The sequence below is a fragment of the Trachypithecus francoisi genome, unplaced genomic scaffold (genome assembly GCF_009764315.1).
Source record: "Trachypithecus francoisi isolate TF-2019V2 unplaced genomic scaffold, Tfra_2.0 Lachesis_group5, whole genome shotgun sequence".
NCBI lineage: Eukaryota > Metazoa > Chordata > Mammalia > Primates > Cercopithecidae > Trachypithecus > Trachypithecus francoisi.
Window position 1 is genome coordinate 147,212,793 of NW_022681470.1, and position 23,543 is coordinate 147,236,335.

General features: G+C 53.0%; 1 protein-coding gene across 2 annotated transcripts in view; it reads left to right on the forward strand.

The window, feature by feature from the left end:
* GNG7 (G protein subunit gamma 7) overlaps window positions 1-23,543 on the forward strand; it is a 207,198-nt gene that overhangs the window by 51,669 nt on the left and 131,986 nt on the right. The window contains exon 2 of one of the 2 annotated variants that reach the window (XM_033198287.1): window positions 3,606-3,667. The gene's annotated coding sequence lies outside the window, so the exon portion shown is untranslated. The remainder of the gene's footprint in view (window positions 1-3,605; window positions 3,668-23,543) is intronic. The other variant, XM_033198286.1, reaches the window with a different exon arrangement.

A 23,543-nucleotide genomic window follows, 5' to 3' on the forward strand; every position in this document is an offset into this window, starting at 1 on the left:
ATTATACACTTCAGGTAGGCGAGTTGTATGGTATGGGCATTATTTCACAAGAAGGCTATTGGAAAATAATGATTCCTAGGGGTGAATGTCTACATTGAATGTATCCGCCTCTCTCAGTTTGGTGGTTTTGATAAGATGTGCCCTAGCTGTGTATGGAGTCACTGGCAGGGTAGTGGGTTAAAGGGTGCACAGGACCACCACTTGGAATTCATTCAGTAATTTCAGGTTGTCCAGGTGAAACGGCTGCACCTGAATCCCATCCCTTTCAGAAGACAAGGTGGTGGGAGGATCACTTGAGCCCAGGAGTTCAAGACCAGGCTGGATAACATAGCAATACCCTGTCTCTATTTTAAAAACTTTAAAAATTAGCCCACAAACTAAGGACATTCCTTCGCCTTCCCAGTCCGTAAAAACTACAACAGTGATTCTCACCTGTCGGCCCAGCTCCTCAGGAGGCTGAGGAAGGAGGATCGCTTGAGCCCAGGAGGTGGAGGCTGCAGTGAGCTGTGATTGCATCATTGCACTCCAGCCTGGGCGACAGAGTGAGACCCTGTCTCAAAAAAAAAAAAAAAAAAGAAAAAGAAAAATATATGATTCAAAGTTGAAGGGTTATGTGCATAGCTGCCCTGCAAGGTGCAGGGCAGGAGTCTGGGCCTCCTGCCGCCCCGTGGGCATGCCGCTCTAGCCCTTTCATCGCTCATGCCTGCTGCCCTGAGCTGCTGCTGTTCTGAGTGGCAAGCCCTGGTGTAGCGGATCCTGCAAGATTCCAGCTGCTCCCAGAGCCCAAGGGTGCCAGGGCGTTCCTGTGGCAAGGGCACCACCTGCAGGTGACAGCAGGGATTTCAGCTCCCTATTCCCACCTTTTGTTGATGGTAAATTACCCTGGGCTCATAGAACGGAAACTAGCATTTTAAAGTTTGTGGGTTTTTTTTTTTTTTTTTTTTGAGACAGAGTCTTGCTCTGTCACCCAGGCTGGAGTGCAGTGGCCGGATCTCAGTTCACTGCAAGCTCCGCCTCCCAGGTTTTACGCCATTCTCCTGCCTCAGCCTCCTGAGTAGCTGGGACTACAGGCGCCCGCCACCTTGCCTGGCTAGTTTTTTTTTTTTTTTTGTATTTTTAGTAGAGATGGGGTTTCACCATGTTAGCCAGGATGATCTCGACCTCGTGATCCGCCCATCTCGGCCTCCCAAAGTGCTGGGATTACAGGCTTGAGCCACCGCGCCCGGCCTGTGGTTTTTTTTTAAAATGAACTTTTAATTTTAGATTTTCAGAAGAGTTGCAAAGAAATCCAGAGATCTCGTGTCTATCTCTCACCAGTTTTCCCTTATGTTAGCATCTTATGAAGTTACCAGGCATTTGGGTTTGGTTTGTTTTTGAGACAGTGCCTTGCTCTGTTGCCCAGGCTAGAGTGCAGTGGCACAATCACAGATCACTGCAGCCTCGACTTCCTGGGCTGAAGCGATCCTCCTGCCTCAGCCTCCCAAGTAACTGGGACAACAGGTTTGCACCACCATGCCCAGCTAATTTTTACATTGTTTTTGTAGAGATGGGGTCTTGCTGTGTTGCCCAGGCTGGACCATGTACTTATGACCACCAGGAAGCTCATGTGGGTACATTTCTATGAGTTAAATTTCACTATTTATCCCAGTTTCACAATTTTTTCTTCTAAGGTCCCTTTTCTGTTTTAGGATCCTATCCTGGATCCCAAGTGGCTTTTTTTTTTTTTTTTTTTCAGACTGGGACTCCTTCTGTCACCCAGGCTAGAGTTCAGTGGCATGATCTCAGCTCACTGCAACCTCCGCCTCCCGGGTTTGAACGATTCTCGTGCCTCAGTCTCCCAAGTAGCTGGGATTACAGGCATCCACCACCATGCCTGGCTAATTTTTATATTTTTAGGAGAGACAGGATTTCAACCTGTTGACCAGGCTGGTCTCAAACTCCTGACCTCAAGTGGTCTGCCTGCCTTGGCCTCCCAAAGTGCTGGGATTACAGGTGTGAGCCACCGCGCCTGGCCCCACGTGGCATTTATTTTTATTTTTTCTCAGACAGCATTGCACTCTCTTGCCCAGGCTGGAGTGCAGTAGTGCAATCCTAGCTCACTGCAACCTTGATCTCCCAGAATCAAGCGATCCTCCCATCTCAGCCTCTTGCGTAGCTGGGGTCACAGGCGGGCATCACTACACCCTCCTAATTTTTAAATTTTTTTTGTAAAGATGGGGTAATTTTGTAGAGATGTGGTGACTTGCTGGGGGGACCCCGGACTCCACACAAGGCCTCCTTGCAGCTGTGGTTTCTCCCAGCAAGAGGACATGGAGCATGGAGCAGAGTTCACAAAGGGAAAAGCTCGTGGGGTGGGGTGGGGAGGCCAGGCCTGGCTTCCAGGTCCAGCTTCCAGCCCTCTCCCCATGCGTCACGCGAGACACGCCTCATCCCCAGCAGCAAGCTGGGGCAATAGCCCGAAGCACCGTCACCAGCGAGCCTCCCAGAGACCCAGCGCCCGCGTTCCAATGGGGGCTAGGTCTGCGGCCCCTGCGCCCGCGTTCCTATGGGGGCTAGGTCTGCGGCCCCTGCTGCCTGACCCGTGCCGGGATTCCAGACTCCAGAGGGAGGCAAGGGTCTCATATAAACCACGGTGTTCGCAGGAACAGCTTTGGCCCTGGAGCTCGTCCTGTCAGTGATGGTGGCGGGCTCCCCCGAGGCCCCTGAGATGGGGAGTCCCTGGTCGCAGCCTCAGGCATGTGGTGCCAGCTTGGTTCTGCTCAGAGACTGCCCGTCCCAGCTGAGCTGGGGCTGAGGGATTTCCCAGGATGCAGGACTATCAGGCTAACTCTGGAAAAGTCCTGGGCAGACCTGGATACGTTGGGTGCCTTCTGGGCACCATGGGACTAACTCAGCCTCTTCTTCTTCCTCCCAGGGGGATCACGAGGCTTGGAAGATGTACAGAGTTGTTTGTGATAAATTGTGAAGAGCCATAAAAACATCAATCCTTGCACTCAGTTCAGTCTTCAAACACGTGGAAAATGTATTAGGAATAATGTCATAAATCTCTAATAGTAAATATTTTCAGTAAATTGCCTTCTGCTGCTTTCTTTTTCTTTTTTTTCTTTTTTCTTTTCTCTTTCTTTCTTTCTCTCTCTCTCTCTCTCTCTCTCTCTCTCTCTCTTTCTTTCTTTCTTTCTTTCTTTTCTTTTTTTTTTTTTTTTTTTTTGGCAGAGTCTCACACTGTTGCCCAGACTGGAGTGCAGTGGCTTGATCTCAGCTCACTGCACCCTCCGCCTCCCAGGTTCAAGTGATTCTCCTGCCTCACCCTCCTGAGTAGCTGGCACTACAGGTGCTGCCACCTCATTGGCTAATTTTTGTAATTTTAGTAGAGATGGAGTTTTGCCATGTTGGCCAGTCTGGTCTCGAACTCCTGACCTCAAGACCCTCCCGCCTTGGCCTCCCAAAGTGCTGGGATCACAGGCCTGAGCCACCGCACCTGGTTGCCAAAATGATTTCTGTCCTTGTCCAATCATGAGCGCAAGGCCATTCTCCAGTGCTGACCCCATCAACACGTGCATGGCACCTCCAGCCATGCCAAACTAATTCTTATATGTTTTTTCCAGGGAGCGGAGCTTGGTTTCGGGATCTCGGTGCTGCAGACGGCGAGACCTCCTGCACAGGTCGGTGCTGTGACTCATTTCTTTGCTCTGATTTGAGGCTCGGTTGGCTGTTTTGCACCCTGAATCGAAGACATGGGGTTGCCGTCAAGGTGGTTGTCTTGGCCTTGGCCTGGGTCTGTGGGCTTTTTGTATCCACCAAGTGTGAGTAATGGGGAGCGGGTGCGGGGGAACAGCTGCTAGCCCCTGGCAGAGTTTCCCACCCATGAGGCCGGGAACGTGGCACTCACTGGTCCTACTGGTGCCTGAGCCCCTGGACGGGGTCAGGGTGGGAAGCCCTCGGCGGTGCTGCCTGCCTTTCCGGTGTCTTTGCGCCGTGGTAGGGAGTTTGAAGGAGGGTGCCTCAGCCTTCACCCCATCTCCCGTGCACCTGGAGAATAACCCGTCGCTGGCCCTTTAGCTCTCTCTGTTGGTTTGCTGCTCGTTTTTCTCCCTAAAGAATCATGAGTGACTTTTAAAATGTAGGAAGAGGAAATCATTTAAAACTAAGTAGAAAGGCAGGCAGAAATGTCCAGAAAAGGCAAAGCCGTAGGGACAGAAAGGGACTTGTGGTGGCCGGAGGCTGGGGACGTGCATGTGCGCCAGGGACTTGCCAGGGACATATACATGGACCCAGTGGTCGGGTGGTAGTGGCTGCAAACCTGGTGAACTTACTAAAAAATCTTTTAAAAAAGTTTTAATTTTTTTTTTTTAAGAGTTAGGGTCTTGGCCAGGGATGGTGGCTGTTGCCTATAATCCCAGCACTTTGGGAGGCTGAGGCGGGTGGATCACCTGAGGTCAGGAGTTCCAGACCAGCCTGACCAACATGGTGAAACCCCATCTCTACTAAAAATAGGAAAATTAGCCAGGCGTGGTGGCGCAGGCCTGTAATTCAAGCTACTTGGGAGGCTGAGGCATGAGAATCACTTGAGCCTGGGAGGCGGTGGTTGCAGGGAGCCAAGATCATGCCACTGCATTCCAGCCTGGGCGACAGAGCGAAACTCTTTCTAAAAAAAAAAAAAAAGAGAGAGAGAAAAAAGAGAAAAAGAAAAGAAAGAAAGCAAAAAACAAACAAACAAACAAAAAACCAGAAAGGAGTTAGGGTTTGCTTTGTTGCCCAGACTGGTCTTGAACTCCTTGGCTTAAGTGATCCTCCTACTTTGGCCTCCCAAGGTGCCAGGATTACAGGTGTGAGCCACTGAACCTGGCCCTGAAGTATCTTTGAGCAGTACACTTCACTTGAATTTTATGGCATGTAATGTGCTCCTTAAAAATGCATATTTTAGACAAGCCCAGGATAAATCCTTTTGGTCTTGTCCTTAGTAGACAATGGTCATGAGAGGTAATTCAAAAACAGATGTACTCAAAAGTAAAGAATATGTTCAAATGTAGCAATAAGGCAAAGACTCCAAATGTCCATCAATGGGTGAGTGGATCAGCAGAACATCCTCCATCCACACCATGGAGTATTACTCAGCCATGAAAAGGAATGAGGCTTTGACACAGGCCACAGTGTGGATGTGCCTTGAGGACGTCACACTCAGTAAGAGATGCCAGACACAAAAGGCCACACAACATGTGATGCCATTTCTACGAAATGTTCAGGGCAGGCCAATCCACAAAGGCAGGGAGGGGACGCGTGGATGCCGAGCCTGGGAGAGGCATGGGAAGTGATGGTTGATGTATTTTTTCTTGGCATAATTAGAATGTTCTGGAATTAGATAGCGGTGATGGTTGCAGGACTCTGTGAATGTACTAAATGCCACTGAATTGTGCATTTTCTTTTTATTTTATGATTTTTTTCTTATTTTTGGTCCCGCAGAGAATACCCAGAAAGAATTATGCATTTTTAATGGGTGCACTGTCATATGAATTATATCTCAATAACATGATGCATGTATAGATAGAGCTATTTTATATAAATAGGTGCATTGGCTCACGCCTGTAATCCCAGCACTTTGGGAGGCCAAGGCGGGTGGATCACCCGAGATCAGGAGTTTGAGACCAACCTGGCCAACTTGGCAAAACCCCTTCTCTACTAAAAATACAAAAATTAGCCGGGCATGGTGTCAGGCACCTGTAATCCCAGCTACTTGGGGGGCTGAAGTGGGAGGATTGCTTGAACCCAGGAGAGGGAGGTTGCAGTGAGCTGAGAATGTGCCACTGCACTGCAGCCTGGGCGAGAGAGCGAGACTCCATCTCAGAAATAACAAAATAAAATAAAATGTAGATACAAAAAGTATAGATATAAAATATATGTATAATATTTATTTGTTTATGAAGCCAAACATAAAAATGTAAAAGATTTCATATTGTACAATTCCACTTACAGGAAAATTCTAGAAAAGGTGACAGAGATCAGAGGTGGCCTGGAGGCTGGGGGGTAGGATCGGGGCAGCTCTGGGGGCCGATGACAGCGTCCCATTGAGATTATCCTGATAGTTGCACAGCTGTAGAAATGAATGGCAACCTTTCGAACCATGTGTGCTTAAAGATAAGCGTGTCCTGTGTGCATCTCAGGGTGTGTAACTCACACCCCAGTGAAACTGTGACACCAACAGAAAAGCTCAGCCTGAAAAAGGAGGCGCAGGGTGGGAAGGTGTGCAGAGCCCGGAGAGGTCTCGGACTTTGCATTTCTGGTGCACATGGTACAGGGCGGGAAAGTGTGCAGAGCCTGGAGAGGCTCAGACTTTGCATTTCCGGTGCCGAAGGCGCAGGGCCGGAAGGTGTGTAGAGCCCAGAGAGGTCTCCAACTTTGCATTTCCGGTGCACATGGTGCAGGGCCAGAAGGTGTGCAGAGCCCGGAGAGGTGTCAGAGTTTGCATTTCCGGTGCACATAGTGCAGGGCCGGAAGGTGTGCAAAGCCCGGAGAGGTCTTGGACTTTGCATTTCCGGTGCACATGGTGCAGAGTGGGAAGGTGTTCAGAGCCGGGAGAGGCTCAGACTTTGCATTTCCGGTGCCGACGCGCAGGGCAAGGGCAGGAAGGTGTGCAGAGCCCGGAGAGGGCTCAGACTTTGCATTCCTGGAGCTGGCTGCGACCACCACCGGTTTGGTGTTGGACTTCTTCAAACATTCAGTTCTGGCTGGGCGCCATGGCTCACACCTGTAATCCCAGCACTCTGGGAGGCCAAGGCCGGAGGATGGCTTGAGCCCAGGAGTTTGAGATCAGCCTGGGCAACAGAGCAATATCCTCATCTCTACAGAAAATTAGCCAGGTATGGTGGCACGCACCTGTAGTCCCTGCTACGTGGGAGGCTGAAGTGGGGAGGATCGTTTGAGCCCAAGAGTTTGAGACCAGCCTGGGCAACATGATGAAACCCCATCTCTACAAGAAATATAGAAATTAGCCAGGTGTTGTGGTGCACACCTGAAATCCCAGCTACTTAAGAGGCTGAGGTGGGAGGATCGCTTGAGCCCGGGGGGTTGAGGCTGCAGTGGGCTATGATTGCACCACTGCACTCCAACCTGGGCAACAGAGAGAGACCCTGTCTCTAAAAAAACAGAAACAAATAACCCTATTCATTTCAACAGGGAAATGCTAGCAGCTGCAGAACTAACTGTTTGCAAGCTAGGATATGGCAGTTCTCAGCAAGAAACATTGCAATTTCTGGTCTCCCGTGGGCCCCTTTGGAAAGACTGCCTGTGATGGGGTCATCATTTTCCGTGACCTGTCCCAGCGACACGTGTCCCATGATGGGGGTCTGTGAGAACAGCTCTCTGGCAGGCAGGCTGTAGGCTGGTGGGGCTGCCCACTAAGCCCCCAGGGCCTGGGTGGGAGCAGCTAGATCCTCTTGTTGGGCACTGGTGGATGTAGGCACCTCCTGCAGCGGACGTAAGTGACCACTGGTGTAGAACGGCTTCTCACACACACAGTTATTATCTGACAGCTCTGCAGCTCGGAAGTCTAACATAGGGCCAGGCGCGGTGGCTCACACCTGTAATCCCAGCACTTTGGGAAGTCGAGGCAGGTGGATCACCTGAGGTCAGGAGTTTGAGACCAGCCTGGCTAACATGGTGAAACCCCATCTCTATTAAAAATACAAAAAAACTAGCCAGGTGTGGTGGTGTGCGTCTGTAATCCCAGACACTCAGGAGGCTGAGGCAGGAGACTCGCTTGAGCCTGGGAGGCAGAGGTTGCAGAGCCGAGATCGCACCACTGCACTCCAGCCTGGGCGACAGAGTGAGACTCCATCTCAAAAAAAAAAAAAAAAAAAAAAAGCCTCACATAGTCCTCACTGGGCGAAAATCAAGGAAAATCAAGGTGTGGGCAGGGCCCATCCCTTCTTGGGGCTCCAGGCCAGAATCTGGTTCCCACATTTCCTAGCGTCTAGAGGCACCCACATCCCTTGGCTCGGGGCCCCCTCCTCCCTGTGCACAGCCACAGTGAAACCTCTTCCAGTCTCTGACTCTCACCCTCCTGCCTCCTCTCCTGAGGACCCTATGAGGACACCGGGGCCCCCAGATCACCCCGGATGCTTTCCTGTCTCGCCATCCTTAACTTCATCCCGTCTGCAGTCCCTTTTGATGTGGAGCTGACCTGTCCATGGGTTCTGGGGTTAGGATGGGGCTATCGCTGGGAGCCTGCTGTTCCCTCTGCTGAAATGGGGAAGCAGCTGGAGGGGTGAACGGAGCCAACTTCCTCCCTCGCCGGTCACTCGCGCCCCCATGACCTCAAGGAGAGAGGAAGAGGCTCCCTGCAGGGGTCCGCCGGGTGCGACTCTGGCCATTGCCGGGCTGGGTTCTCGAGGCTGAGAGCCACTGGGGGTCAACTGCGGGACCCGAGTCCCTTCTTCTTGTACCACTTCCGGGGACCACCTGCCAGTTTCTGGGGTGCCTCCCCTTCATTTCATAGACTTAAGTTTCTCTAGCAGGTCATTTTAGGGATGGCAATTTGGCCTGAAGCCCTTTGATCCCTGATTGAGGCCAGAACTTGGTGAGTTGCTGGATGCGGTGGCTTACACCAGTCATCCCAGCACTTTGGGAGGCCAAGGTGGGAGGATCACTTGAGCCCAGGAGTTTGAGACCAGCCTGGGCAGCATAGCAAGACCCCATCTCTACAAAAGAATTTCAAAATTAGCCAGGTGTTATGGTGTGTACCTGTAGTCCCAGCTACACTGGAGGCCAAGGCAGGAGGATCACTTGAGCCCAGGAGGTCAAGGCTGCAGTGAGCTATGATCGCACCACTGCACTCCAGCCTGGGCAACAGGGCAAGACCCTGTCTCCAAAAAATAAACAACAACTAAAAAGGTAAAATGAAGAAAAATACAAAGAAGGCGAAGCCCCTAAGTTCCCCCAGCCCGGCACCAATGGGTGTCGGCATCTTGACAAGCCTGTCCTGGGATTTTTGTGAATTACGTTCGCCTGTAGATTTCACACAAGGAGGGTTCTGTTCTCTCATGTCCTCATTCCCATCACTGGGCGTCCTTCCTCGTCGAGAAACCTTGGCGTCCACCCTCATTCCTGATGCTCGTTAAGGAACTCCCTGTGATAGGGGGTGGTGACTTCCCACTTTAAAAATAATTTTGTAATGTGTTTAACTCGTCCCCCAGCTGGGCTTTTGGGTGTCTCTCTTTTTCTTTACCTGTCTTTCTCTCTTCCTCTCTCTCTCTTTCCTTTGTTCCTCTCTGTCTCTTTCTTTCTTTCCTTCCCCCTCTCTCTATCTTTCGCCTTCCTTCCTGTCCCCCCTTTCTCCTTCCTTCCTATCACTATCTCCCTCTCTCCGCTGCTTCCTTCCCTTCCTCCTCCCTCCCTCCTCCCCTTCCTCCTTCCTTCCCTCTCTCCCTCCTTCCTTCCCTCCCTCCTTCCTTCCTTTCTTCCCTCCCTCCTTCCCTCCTTCTTTCCTTCCTTCCTTCCCTCCCTCTCTTCTTCCTTCCTTCCCCCTCTCCTTCCCTCCCTCCTTCCGTCCCTCCCTCCCTCCTTCCTTCCTTCCCTCCCTCACTCCCTCCTTCCCTCCCTCCCCCCTCCTTCCCCCACTCCCTCCCTCCTTCCTTCCTTCCATCCCTCCCCCACTCCCTCCTTCCCCGCCTCCCTCCCTCCCTCTCTCCTTCCTTCCTGAATCCTTCCCCTTGGATGGTTGAGGTTTCAGTTAAATTCTTGCGAGTGGATTTGCTGCTGAGTTCTGTGCATGTGATCTACATTTGACATCCAGCCACAAGGACCTCCAGTAACGCCCCATTCCTTCCTGAAGTGCTCGTTCCCCACCCTCCCAGCTGCAGCGATGAGATCTTGGCCAAGCTGGCAAGTAGGGGCGCACATCTTTGTTTTGTTTGGGTGTCCTCAGTGGCCGGTGAATCCGACCGTTCTCTGGGCGTTCCTTCTGTGGACTGTCAGGCTGGGCTCTTTGCTGACCTTTCTGTTCCGACGTTTCAGGCGCATTGATTTGTTTGAATAGTTTATAAACGTTGGTTTGAACTCTGGAAATATTTTCCTGAGCGTGTGTTTTGACTTTGCTTATGGTGGGTTTTGCCATAGAGAATTTTTTTTTTTTTTTTGGACAGAGTCTCACTCTGTTGCCCAGGCTGCAGTGCAGTGGCACGATCTCGGCCCACTGCCACCTCCTCCTCCGGGTTCAAGAGATTCTCCCACCTCAGCCTCTCGAGTAGCTGGGATTACAGGTGTGCACCACCACGCCTGGCTAAGTTTTGTATTTTTAGAGACGGGGTTTCACCATGTTGGCCAGGCTGGTCTTGAACCCCTGACCTCAAGTGATCCTCCTGCCTTAGCCTCCCAAAATGCTGGGATTACAGGCATGAGCCACTGCACCTGGCCAGGATTTTACAATGTTTGTTACACATGAGTGTCTCCTTTGTTTTTTTATGGGTTTCTTCAAAATTTTAAGATTATAAAAAATATCACCTGTATTTCGTTCTGATTGCATGTTTCACACTTAAATTCTGAACTATTTGAAATTTAACTATGCTAGTGGGTCTCACGGAGGGAGCAGGGGTGATTCTGACCCAACCCTCACTTCCTCTCCCCAGGGGATGCTGGGAGATGTCTAGGGATGTCTCTGGTTGTCATGACTGGGGGGTGCTCCTGGCATGGAGTGGGTGGAGGTCAGGGACACTGCTCAACACGGCCCCATCCCAGAGCATAATCCAGCCCCAATGTCTACAGTGCCCAGGAAGGAGAGACTTTCTTTCTTTTCCTTTCCTTTCCCTTCTTTTCTCTTCTCTTCTCTTTTGTTTTTTTTTTCTTTTCTTTTCTCTCTGACAGAGTCTCGTTCTGTCACCCAGGCTGGAGTGCAGTGGCACGATCTCAGCTCACTGCAACCTCCGCCTCCTGCGTTCAAGTAATTCTCTGCCTCAGCCTCCCGAGTAGATGGGATTACAGGTGCATGCCACCATGCCCAGCTAATTTTTGTATATTTAGTAGAGACGGGGTTTTACCATGTTGGCCAGGCTGGTCTTGAACTCCTGACCTTGTGATCCACCTGCCTCAGCCTCCCCAAGTGCTGGGGTGACAGGTGTGACCCACCACGCCCACCCCATTCATTATTTCAAAACTGACTTCAGTCCCTAGAGTTTATCTGGACACCAGAATAAACTCCCGATGGGGTAGACGGTGTAAACCAGGGGACCCCCAGCTCCTGGGATTCACCTCCTTTCTCCCTCCCCACTCAGGGTGTGGATTTCAATGTGTGCAGCCTCCTGGGACCTCAGCAGGGCAGAAGATCTTGGGATGCAGAGTTTCTTGGGAGTCCGTGGAATCCCCTAACCCGGGGACTCTCAACCAGGGGTGATTCTGCCCCCAGGGGACATCTGTAACTGTCTTGATGGAGGGGTGCTCCTGGCATGGAGTGGATGGAGGCCAGGGACGCTGCTCAGCCACCTTATGGTTCCCAGGACGGCCCCACCCCGGAGAACCATCAGGCTCTGATGTCCACAGCACCCAAGGGGAGGCCCCAGTAGAGGGGACGGAATTAGTGGTGAGCAGGCGTGGTGCCGGCTGACCTTGAAGGGGTCCTTTGTTACAAAGGATGGCGTGGGATGTGGGTTCTTCCTGATCTTTTAATAATGTTGATATTCATTCATTGAGCACCTCCTGTTTGCTGGGCGCTGGGCTGGGCTGGGCGAGTGCGGCTTTGGTTCCTGGGGGCACAGGGTGGGAAGCTTAAAACTCACCTCCCTACGACAATGGACGAGGACGAGAGCGAGGCTGTGAAGGGTGCAGGAGCCTGCCGGGGTCTCTGACCTCTGGGTGGCAGCCTCTGCAGGAGAGCAGGTGCGCCGCCAAGTGAGGGCCGTGGCTGCCTGTCCTGGTGACAAAACCAGCACCGTGATGCCCTGCTCCTATCTTCTGTAGGCCCCAAGCAGCAAAGACGGCTGGCCGGGGCTCAGGGAGCCTGTTCCTCGGGCCTGGGAAGCTCGGTTTGCAGAGGGCTGTTGTTACCACTGGCGGCCACCAGGGGGCAGAGGAGGCCCATGGAGTCTCCTGGGCCCGGGCCTGGAGCCGAGAGGGGGCTGGAGATGCGGGGGGTGCAGGTGGGTGCAGATGAGGACAAGTGGGAATGGAGGTGCAGGTGGGGACAGAGGTGCAGGTGGGCGCAGGTGGGGATGGAGGTGCAGTTCAGGACGGGGTGCAGGTGGGTACGGGTGGGTGCAGATGAGCACAAGGGGGGATGGGGGTGCAGGTGGGGACGGAGGTGCAGGTGGGGACACAGAAGTGCAGGTGGGAACAGAGGTGCAAGTGGGGACACAGAGGTGCAGGTGGGCGCAGGTGGGGACGGAGGTGCAGGTGGGTACAGATGGTGCAGGTGGGGACGGAGGTGCAGGTGGGTGCAGGTGGTGCAGGTGGTGCAGGTGGGGACGGGGGTGCAGGTGGGGACGGAGGTGCAGGTGGGTGTAGATGGTGCAGGTGGGGACAGAGGTGCAGGTGGGTGTAGATGGTGCAGGTGGGGACGGAGGTGCAGGTGGGTGTAGATGGTGCAGGTGGGGACGGAGGTGCAGGTGGGTGCAGGTGAGGACGGAGGTGCAGGTGGGTGCAGGTGGGGACGGAGGTGCAGGTGGGTGTAGATGGTGCAGGTGGGGACGGAGGTGCAGGTGGGTGCAGGTGGGGATGGAGGTGCAGGTGGGTGCAGGTGAGGACGGAGGTGCAGGTGGGTGCAGGTGGAGACGGAGGTGCAGGTGGGTGTAGATGGTGCAGGTGGGGATGGAGGTGCAGGTGGGTGCAGGTGGGGATGGAGGTGCAGGTGGGGATGGAGGTGCAGGTGGGTGCAGGTGAGGATGGAGGTGCAGGTGGGTGCAGGTGGGGACGGAGGTGCAGGTGGGTGTAGATGGTGCAGGTGGGGATGGAGGTGCAGGTGGGTGCAGGTGAGGATGGAGGTGCAGGTGGGGACGGAGGTGCAGGTGGGTGTAGATGGTGCAGGTGGGGATGGAGGTGCAGGTGGGTGCAGGTGGGGATGGAGGTGCAGGTGGGTGCAGGTGAGGACGGAGGTGCAGGTGGGTGCAGGTGGGGACGGAGGTGCAGGTGGGTGCAGGTGAGGACGGAGGTGCAGGTGGGTGTAGATGGTGCAGGTGGGGACGGAGGTGCAGGTGGGTGCAGGTGGTGCAGGTGGGGACGAAGGTGCAGGCAGTGCATACTGACTGCATCCCAGATGTCTTCAGTCAGTCCCGAGCCCGTCTTTGAGCTCTGTCACTACCCCCACTGCAGTTTGCTTGATACCTTCTTGGTTCAACACTGAGCCCTAGGTCCCAGGCAAACCCAGGTGATTGGCCCCTGCCCTGGGGGCCCCTGTGTGCACACTCGGAGCCTCTCTGCCAAAACCAGAGGCAGTCCCTGGGTGTTGTGCGTGGCAGGAGACGGGAGGCACTGGCTCTGCTCCCAGGAGTGGCCTTAAGGTAGTCAGGGAACGCACCCCACACTCAGGCACGGAGGTGTTGCCAGAGCAGAGCTTGGACCAGAGAATGGAAGGCATAAAGCGTCCCTGGAGGGGTGGGTGGCCCTGGGGGAGTGCAGGTCATCCTGCTATGGGAATCAGACCCTGGCTTGTCCCCACCATCAGGCCCTGGGGTACCTGCCATTCCCCTTCCCGGATGTCACGCTTTTCAGGGTAAGAGCTGGCTGCGGACCTGGGGCTGCCACTCCCTAGCTTTGGGAGGGGTCATTGTCCTGGCGGGCAGAGGGCCTGGATCCTCGCCTGTGAGTTAGAGACTCAGGCACCCCTGCCCTGGGTGGCGGCAGGCGAGAGCTTGTTCAGTTTGGCCAGAGGAGAATTCCATCCACCCCCTGAATGGGAGAGAGAGAGGAGGTGAATCCCAGGAGCTGGGGTCCCCCTGGTTTATGCTGTCTGCCGCATTGGGAGTTTATTCTGGTGTCTGGTGTGAGCAGGAAGCAGACTCTGTTTTTTTCCAAACAGGGTTTCCCCCACTGGCCCCTGTGGACATCGGGGCCACATCGTTCCAGGAGGCTGCACACACTGAAATCCACACTCTGAGTGAGGAGGGAGAGAGGAGGCAAATCCCAGGAGCTAGGGTCCCCCTGACTGACACCATCTGCCCCGTTGGGAGTTTATCATGGCGTCTGATGTGAGGAGGGGACAGACTTGATTCCTTTTTTTTCTCAAATTAAGGCAGGGTCTCTCACGTTCAGCATTGTGGACTTTCTACCCCTTAGGAGACACTGGGGCTGGGGGTAGGTTGGAGATGCAGAGGGTGCAGGTGGAGATGGGTTCACAGGGCACCTGCACCCACCTGTGCCCACCTGCACCTCCGTCCTTACTCATCTGGGGCAATGTCTGGGGACATTTGTGGTTACACGACGGGGACGCGCTCCTGGCATGGAGTGGGTGGAGGCCAGGGACGCTGCTCAGCACCCTGCAGTGCCCAGGACGGCCCCACCCCAGAGAACAATCCGGCGCCAATGTCCACAGTGCCCGGGTGGAAACCCCTGTTCCAGGATAAGCATTTCTTTAGCCTTTTTGCTTCTTGCCTCACTGAGTAAGAAGAACTCTGTGACCTCCAGATCACAGAGTATGTTTTTCTGATAGCTCCTTGTTCTCCCAGGGAGTTTTTTTTTTTTTTTTTTTTTTTTTTTTTGTAACATTTCTGCTGAGAGCTTTGCCGGAGCCTTTTATCTTGAGAAGGGCTCTTGTGTGGTGAGCAAACTCCAGTCCCCGCGGCCAGTCAGAGCGGGTTTACTTCCCCCGGTCGGTCACCAGATTTCAGCGTGTCCTCGTCGTGTTGAAATTCACGTTATTGTCAGTTCTTTTTGCGGACAAGTTGTTCCCCTGAAAGAATTGCCAAGATATCCAGCCAGGACCTGAAAACGCCGTTCTGCCCCCGGAAGGTCACAGCTCGCTGCTGCTACCCTCTCCCGAGAAAACGTGTGCAGCCTGCAAGTAATTACAGGGCGCTGTGCCGAAATCAGGGGCTCTGCCACAGCCCCCAGGGCTCAGAAACATCTCCCTGTACCCGCAGCCTCCATGTCTATAGCCCAGGACAAGGTGGTGCCTCCTGGCTGTCGGCGAGCTTGGACGTGACCCTCTGTAGCAGGGGTCACCTGGGTGATGCCGCCCCCCAACCCCAGGGACATTGAGCAATTTCTGGGACACCTGTCATTTTTGTGACTTGGGGGTGCTCCTGGCATGGAGTGGGTGGAGACCAGGGATGCTGCTTAGCACCCCGCAGTGCCCAGGATGGCCCCACCCCAGAGAACAATCGGGCCTCAAATATCCACAGTGCTGAGTGGGAGAAACTCTGGGTTCATTATGTTGGGGAACAAAAAATCAAGTCATTTTTCTGCTCACAATAGGCACCAGAATAAACTCCCAATGGGGCAGACGGTGTAAATCAGGGGGACCCCCAGCTCCTGGGATTCTCCTCCTCTCTCCCTCCCCACGCAGGGTGTGGATTTCAATGTGCACAGCCTCCTGGGACCTCAGCAGGGCAGAGGATCATGGGACGCAGAGTCTCTTGGGGTCCGTGGAATCCCCTAGCCCAGGGGGTCTCACCTGGGGGCAATTTTGCACCCAGGAGACATCTGTGACTGGCTCGATTGGTGGATGCCATGGGGTGGAGGTCAGGGGTGCCACTGCCGTGCCCGGGGCCGTCCCACCACCAAGAATGATTCCGCCCCAAATGCCCACAGCGCCCGGGGGAGAAGGCCCGGTGCAGAAGAACCTGCCTCCGGCGGGGTTGAGAACAGGCTTCTCTTCTCTTCCTGACAGAATCACCATGGCTCCCACTCAAGTCCCGGTAGACAGACCCCCGTCTTCAAGCCCACCAATGTCCTCTCAATGAACCCCCGTTTCAGAGCTGTTATTGTGACTTCCTGACTCTGCTGATTGAGACTCCATACCCAGAGGGCTCATGTCCACGACCACCCAGCCTGGGGATCCGTGGGGGGGGCGTGGGAATCTGAACACCCCAGCCCAGTGTGCAGCCCACAGCCACCTCTCACGCTCGTGTGTGTGTGTCCGTTGCTAAGCAACCGCTTGCACAGTCAGCCTCCCACAGAGTGAGGGATGAGGCACCAACTCGGTCATCGGCAGATTCATCAAGCCTTGGCCACCTTTGACTCAAAACACACACAGCAGTGATGGTCGCGTATGATGAGATGCCAGGGGGCAGGGGACATGGGGAAGCCGAGCGGAGGCCAGAGAGGATAGTTCTGCCAATCTGTGGCTTGATCTAGACCGTCTATGACCCCCTATAGCAGGGGTCAGAGTCCGTTGGCCAGGACAGCAATGATGTGGCCCGTTGGATGCTCATTTTCCTCCTGTCCGCTTCATCGTTTTAGTGAACCAGCACCCACGTGCAGGGCCCCTGCCAGGCTAACACCCTCGGGTCTGTGCGCAGACACTCCCAGTGCCGCCTGGGGATGCGTGTCCTAGATGGTTAAGGTGCAGCCTGGGAGGCCCCAGGTGGGGTCTACTCAGAAGTTAAGGGCCTGGTAGAGGGGCCCCTTGTCCCACCAGCAGGGTTCAAGGGGCTGAGGGCTCCTAAGCTGATGGAGGCCAGGCAGAGGCCCAGGCAGGTGCCCCAGTGCAGAGCCCGCTGTGGCTGGATGAGCCTTGTAATGACAGCCTCGCAAAAACGTAATGTGAGAGCCTCAGCTTTACTTATTTATTATTTTATTTTATTTATTCTTTTTTTTTTTTTTTTTGAGACAGAGTCTGGCTCTGTCGCCCAGGCTGGAGTGCAGTGGTGCAATCTCCACTCACTGCAAGCTCCGCCTCCCGGGTTCACACCATTCTCCTGCCTCAGCCTCCCGAGTAGCCGGGACTACAGGCGGCCGCCACTGCGCCCAGCTAATTTTTGTATTTTTAGTAGAGATGGGATTTCACCGTGTTAGCTAGGATGGTCTCGATCTCCCGACCTCGTGATCTGCCTGTCTCGGCCTCCCAAAGTGCTGGAATTACAGGCATGAGCCACCGCGCCCGGCCTATTTATTCTTTTAATTTATTATTTTAGAGCCTCAGCTTTACTTATTATTTTTACCAGACATGGATCCAAATTATTATTATTATATTCTTGTTATTATTATTATTATTATTTTAGAGTCAGAGTCTCACTCTGTTGCCCAGGTGGGAGTGCTGTGGTGTGATCATAGCTCAGTGTAACTAAGGGGTGCTCCTGGCAGGGAGTGGGTGGAGGCCAGGGACTCTGCTCAGCACCCTGCAGTGCCCAGGACGGCCTCACCCCAGAGATGGATCCAGTCCCGATGTCCACAGTGCTGAGGGGAGAGTAGAAGGTCTGTGTTTGTCAGCTGTTTTTACAATTCCCAGTCTGTTCTTTGCGTGTGTGTGTGTGTTTCTTTTAGTTTTGTTTATAGCAGGTTGGTTTTTTTTTGTTTTGTTTTGTTTTTCTTTTTGAGACGGAGTTTCACTCTTGTCTCCCAGGCTAAAATGAAATAGCGTAGTCTCAGCTCACTGCAACCTCCACCTCCCGGGCTCAAGCAGTTCCCCTGCCTCAGCCTCCCAAGTAGCTGGGATTACAGGCGCCTGACACCATGCCTGGCTAATTTTTGTATTTTTAGTAGAGACAGATTTCACCATGTTGGTCAGGCTGGTCTTGAACTCCTGACCTCAAGTGATCCACCTGCCTCGGCCTCCCAAAGTGCTGGGATTACAGGTGTGATCTCACACGGTGCCAGGCCAGGTGTCTTACCTTTCTAGGAGGCAGAGTTTATCTGTTCTCTTTGGGGCTCCTTCCTCTAGAGAATGGGGGAGAGGGCAGCACTAGGGTGATGATGTCGCTGCAGAACAAGCCATCGTGGGATTAGCCTAGTCGGTGCTAGTTGTCTTTATTGGAGATCTCAGGGAGAAGCCCTGAAAATGCGGCAGTCTGCCTTGGCTAGTTCAACATCCTTTCACCCCTTTTCTCGCTTCCTCTTTCAGAAATGGCACTTCTAGGGTCAGTTGGCTTCATTTTAGAAGTTAGAAAAGGAAGGAAAAACCTGCTAAACCTGGGGTTGAAAACTGTGGCCCCCCAGGCCAAGTCCTCCCTCTGTTTCCTGTTTTTATAAATAAAGTTTTATTGGCATACAGCCACAGACATACTGTGCCCCCCTCCCCACCCCAGGCCCCGTCTGGCCCTCCACTTCCTGTTTTTATAAATGAAGTTTTATTGGCACACAGCCACAGACATACTGCAGCTCCCTGGGCCAAATTCCCCCTCCACTTCCTGTTTGTATAAATAAAGTTTTATTGACACACAGCCACAGACATAGTGCAGCTCCCTGGGCCAAGTCCTCCCTTCCACTTCCTGTTTTTATAAATAAAGTTTTATTGGCACATGGCCACAGACATTCATTTACCTGTCATCAGTGACTGCTTTCATACTACAAGGACAGAGCTCAGTGGCCCTTTGCAGAAAAGGTTTGCTGATCCTCAGCCTAGAGGCCCTGAATTGTCTGATTTCATCTCATAACCACTCGTGAGGATTCACTGGACAGATAAGGATGCTGAGACCCAGCGAGGTTAAGTGGTTTCATGAGGTGACATAACCAGCAGTTTAGGGCTTGGGCTCCCAACTGTGCCACCTACTGGCTCTGTGGCACTGGGACATCTCTGTGCTTTTCTGAACCTCAATGCCTTTGTTTGTGAAATGGGGGAGAATAGGCAGTGCCTGTCTCTCAAGGGGTTAATGCATGTCAAGCTGTCTAATACTAAATGCACCAGTCTTCCGCTGTTCTTCATGCCTACTGTGCCTCCTCACCCCCACACAGTGTTGTTAAGACAATCAGATAATGTCATGGTCATTAGACCTTTTTGATGATATATTCAGACATACTCAGGAGGAAACTGCTGAGTTGCTTGGCTCATTGTGGAGGGACAGCATGTCCAAGCCCTTGTGTATGGATAAGTATGAAAGCTGACCATAAAATCCCAGAGGGCTCTGGTCTGCAGTACATAAAGAGTGTATTGGCTAGCTATGGCTGTGTAACAACTACCATGAATGCAGTAGCTTAGAGTGACACCCATTTATTAGCTCGTGGTTCCATAGGTCAGAAGTTTGGACGTAGTATGGCTGGGTAAGACCCTGCACAGAGGACCCAGCCACGCTATGTCCAAACTTCTGACCTCAGAGATGTGAGCCAGGGCTGCATTCTCATCTGAAGGTTTGTGTGGTGATGAATCCACTTCTAAGCTCATTTCAAGCTCATTCAGAATTCAGTTCCTTGTCTTTGACAAACTGTTTCTGTTATCTTGTTAGCTGTCAAGAAGGGGCAACTCTCAGCTCTTTGAGGCCACTCTTAGGCCACATGGCCTCCTCCATAGGCCCCTCACACTTCCAGGCACTCACTTCAGGAAGGGCCCAATCCCTTTTAAAGGGTCACTCGATTAGGCCAGGCCCACCTAGGATAATCGCCCTTTCAACGAACTCAAGGTCAACTAATTTAGGACCTTATTCACCTCTTCAAAATCCCTTCTTTCCTGCAAAGTAACCTAATCAGGGGAGTGGTATCTCGTCACGTCCACAGGCCCTGCCCACACTCAGGGGGAAGGGATTCTACGAGACATGCTCTCCAGGGAGTGGGGATCTTGGTGATCTTAGAATCCTCTTGGTGGCAAAGGGGAAGGGGGGCCGGCGTTCGGCCTCAACCAGGACGGAATAAGCAGGACCTTCGCTCCGTTTTTCTGGTGTCCATCCCTTCCTCTCACAGGAGTATTGCCAGGACTTTGGGGAGAGGGTTGGGGTTATTGGGACAAAGGAGGCATTTGGAGAGTAGGTGGCAGGCTGTGACCCAGTTACAACTAAACGTGTCTCCACTTAATTTTTTTTTTTTTTAAACCTTGGCCGGGTGCGGTGGCTCACGCCTGTAATCCCAACACTTTGGGAGGCCGAGGTGGGCAGATCACGAGGCCAGGATATCGAGACCATCCTGGCTAACACGGTGAAACCCCATCTCTACTAAAAATGCAAAAAATTAGCCAGGCGTGATGGTGGGTGCCTGTAGTCCCAGCTACTTGGGAGGCTGAGGCAGGAGAATGGGGTGAACACAGAAGGCAGAGCTTGCAGTGAGCCAAGATTGTGCCACTGCACTTCAGCCTGGGTGACAGAGCAAGACTCTGTCTCAAAAAAAAAAAACAAAACCTTTATTTTGAAATCATCAGATTCAGAGGAAGTTGCAAAAATCACACAGAGCAAAAAACATCACATGTACCTTCACAGTTTCCCCCAGTGGTGACATCTTACGTAACTGTAGTACAAAACCAGGAAATGGACCCTGGCACCATGTATGTGCAAAGCTCTGTGCCTTTTGCACACACGCAGACTCGGCTTCACCTTATTTATGCTTGTGCAGGAACATTAAGTGTCCATAAACGTGGATGGAGCTCCTCTTACTCGTGTGCATGGGGTCAGAGGGAGGCGGGAGTACAACCAAACAAAACCATCTAGACTTTGACCGTTGGTGTGGGTGCCAGGTTCCAATCACTGTGTGCCCCCACGCTGTGTTCAGGGCCACGCTCTTCTGTCTTCTCCCACTAGTCTGTGAGTCTGTGAGGTCTTATCCACTACCTCTCAAGCAGCCAGCCCTTCTGGTGGGCTTTGTCGTGGGGAAGGGGTGGCAGTAGGTTTGTTCTGGGGCTCCTAGCACTAGAAGACTCGGTTCAAATCCAGAAGCGCCTCCTATTCGTGTGGGTGTCCAGGCAACTTACCTGACCCGTCTGTGACTCCATGTCCTTGGGGACGTCCTATTCTAAACACAAGAGCATGGCCCGCTGTCATCGTCACCATCCTGGCATCTGCAGAAGAGCCACCAAGCGCTGCCTCCTGAGAATTTCTGGAAGGAAGAGATGACTGGGAGGGTGGAAAGTTATTGAAAGCGACATTTGGAGTTCTTTCCAAGGGAGATGACCCATCCCCCAATATCCCCTATCCATTTGCTCAACCTACTAGGATATCCGGAAAGACCTAGTAAGATATCCAGTTGTTCACCTCAAGTCTTCAACTTTCCCCAAAGTTCTTTGCTGTTTTCTCTGTGCCTTGTGCAGAGCCTGATGCATGGCATGTGCTCCTTGGGGGCCACTTTGTGTGTGTTTCCTACTGACGGCACCTAAATAGCAATGGCCACCGTGTCTTTTACAGCTACAGTTGTAGGCAGAATTCCAAGATGGCGCCCAAGATCCCCACCCACTAGTGCCCACGTCTCGTCTAATCCCCTGCACTTGAGGATAGGTTGGACCTGCGAGTATGATGGGATGTCACTCCAGTGGTGAGGTTAATGCAGATAGGTTGTGTGTTCAGTAAAGGGATTTTGGAAATGCGATGAAGACTCCTAGTCGGTTGACTTGAGCTCATCAAAAAGGAGACATCCTGGGTGGGCCTGGCCTCATCAGGTGAGCCCATAAACGAGAGCAGAAGCACATCCCGAGTTGTCAAATTCATAGAGACAGAAAGGAGAATGGTGGGTGCTAGGGGCTGGGGGAGGGAAGAGGGGAGCTGTTGTTGAGTGCATACAATGTCTCGGTTGTACAAGATGGAAGGTTCTGGAGAGCCATTGCACAGCAGTGTGAATATACTTAACATCACTGAATCGTACACGTAAACATGGTTAAGATGATGAGTCTTATGTTATATATATGTATATATAAACCACATTTGGAAGAAAGAGAGAAAGGGAATGGGGTGCTTGCTTTAAAGAAAGCAAACAGCCATGTCATGAGCTGCCACTAGAGGGTCCATGTGGCAGAGACCTGAGAGTAGCCCCTTGGGGCTCAGAGCACCCCCATCCAAAAGCTGGTAGGAAAACAGCGACTTCATTCCTAGTGCTGCAAGGAAATGGATTCTGCCAATAACCAAACAAACTCGGGAGAGGACCCCAAGTTCCAAATGATAACTCAGCCCAGCCCATACCTTGATTTCAGGCTTATAACAGTCTGGAGCAGAGGACCCAGTTAAACCAGACTCTTGACACACAGAAATTATGAGATGGCAAATGGTGTTTTTGTTGTTGCTGTTGTTTGTTACGCAGCAGTAGCTGACTCATACACTTGCTGTGTTGAAGTTGAGATCATTATCTCCATTTCACAGAGGAGAAAACAGTAAACAGAAGCGGAGAGGGGCTAACGTGCCCAGGGCCACATGGCAACTGTGTTGTGATCGTCACATCAACTGTGCCTGTCACCCGGGCCAGACCATCACCTCCTTCATTAAGATCAGGGATCTGGTCCAAGCCTTGGCCAGATGTTTACTGAGTGAGTGAAAGAAACAAAGAATGAAGGTGCTGGGACCGGTCCTCACCTGACTCCCGGCACACAGGTGAGTCTGTGTCTGCGACCAGGACCAGTGACACCATGTGACACTGAGCGAAATCTCGAGAACATAGCTGTGAGGCTCAGAAGGAGTAGTTAGCACATGCAGCTCTCCGGGCTGAGTCAGCTGCTGGCACTGAAGTTGGAGCTGATCAGCCTCCTGGAATGTGACATGCTGTTCCCTGACTAATATTCCGGCTGAATCAGAGCTTTGCTCGTAATGAGAGGCAAGTCTCGAGCCAGTCACCCTCTGGCCCATGTGAGACTGGGAATTCAGAATCAGCCGGGAGTGACAGAAAGCCAGGTCTGGCTGGCACGTCTGGGTGGGTGTTTACGGCATGCGGGCTGCCAGCTGTGACCAGCTTTGAAGGGAGCCAGAGCCGGAGGACGCAGGTGCAGAGGACAGGCGCCCAGAGGAAGTGGGAGGAGAGGTGGCCATGGGGCTGGGGCCCCACTCTGGGTGCCCCTGGAGCCATGTAGGGGGTGGGCTCATCCCCTTACCGCCGTGAACATATGAGGCCGATTTTTCTCTGGGGTGGGTCGTCCTGGGCACTGCAGGGTGCTGACAGTGTCCCTGGCCTCCACCCACTCCATGCCAGGAGCACCCCCGGTCGTGACAACCACAGATATCCCCAGACACCACCCAGCTTTCCCTGGGACAGAATCACCTTGGTCGAGACCCTCTGGGATAGAAGATTCCGCAGACCCCCAAGAGATTTTGCGTCCCATGATCCTCTGCCCTGCGGAGGTCCCAGGAGGCTGCGCACATTGAAATCCACACCCTGAGTGGGAAGGGAGAGAGGAGGTGAGTCCCCAGGAGCTGGGGCCCCCTGGTTTATGCCGTCGGCCCCATCTGGAGTTTATTCCAGTGTCTGGGGTGAGCAGGGAGGAGACTCGGTTTATTCCCAAATAATTAAAGCAGGTCTCTGCCCCCGGGCACTGTGGACGCTGACACTGGACTGTTCTCTGGGGTGAGGCCGTCCTGGGCAATGCAGGGTGCTGAGCAGTGTCCCTGGCCTCCATCCACTCCACACCAGGAGCACCCCTCCATCATGACAATTACAGATGTCCCCAGACACCACCCAGTGTCCCTTGAGAGGACAGAATTACCCCAGTTGAGACCCTGATTGAGTGAACCGAGGAAGACAGCACCGCCCAAGAGTGAAAGCAGGTGCCCACACCAGGAGCTTTGTTCAGGAATTCA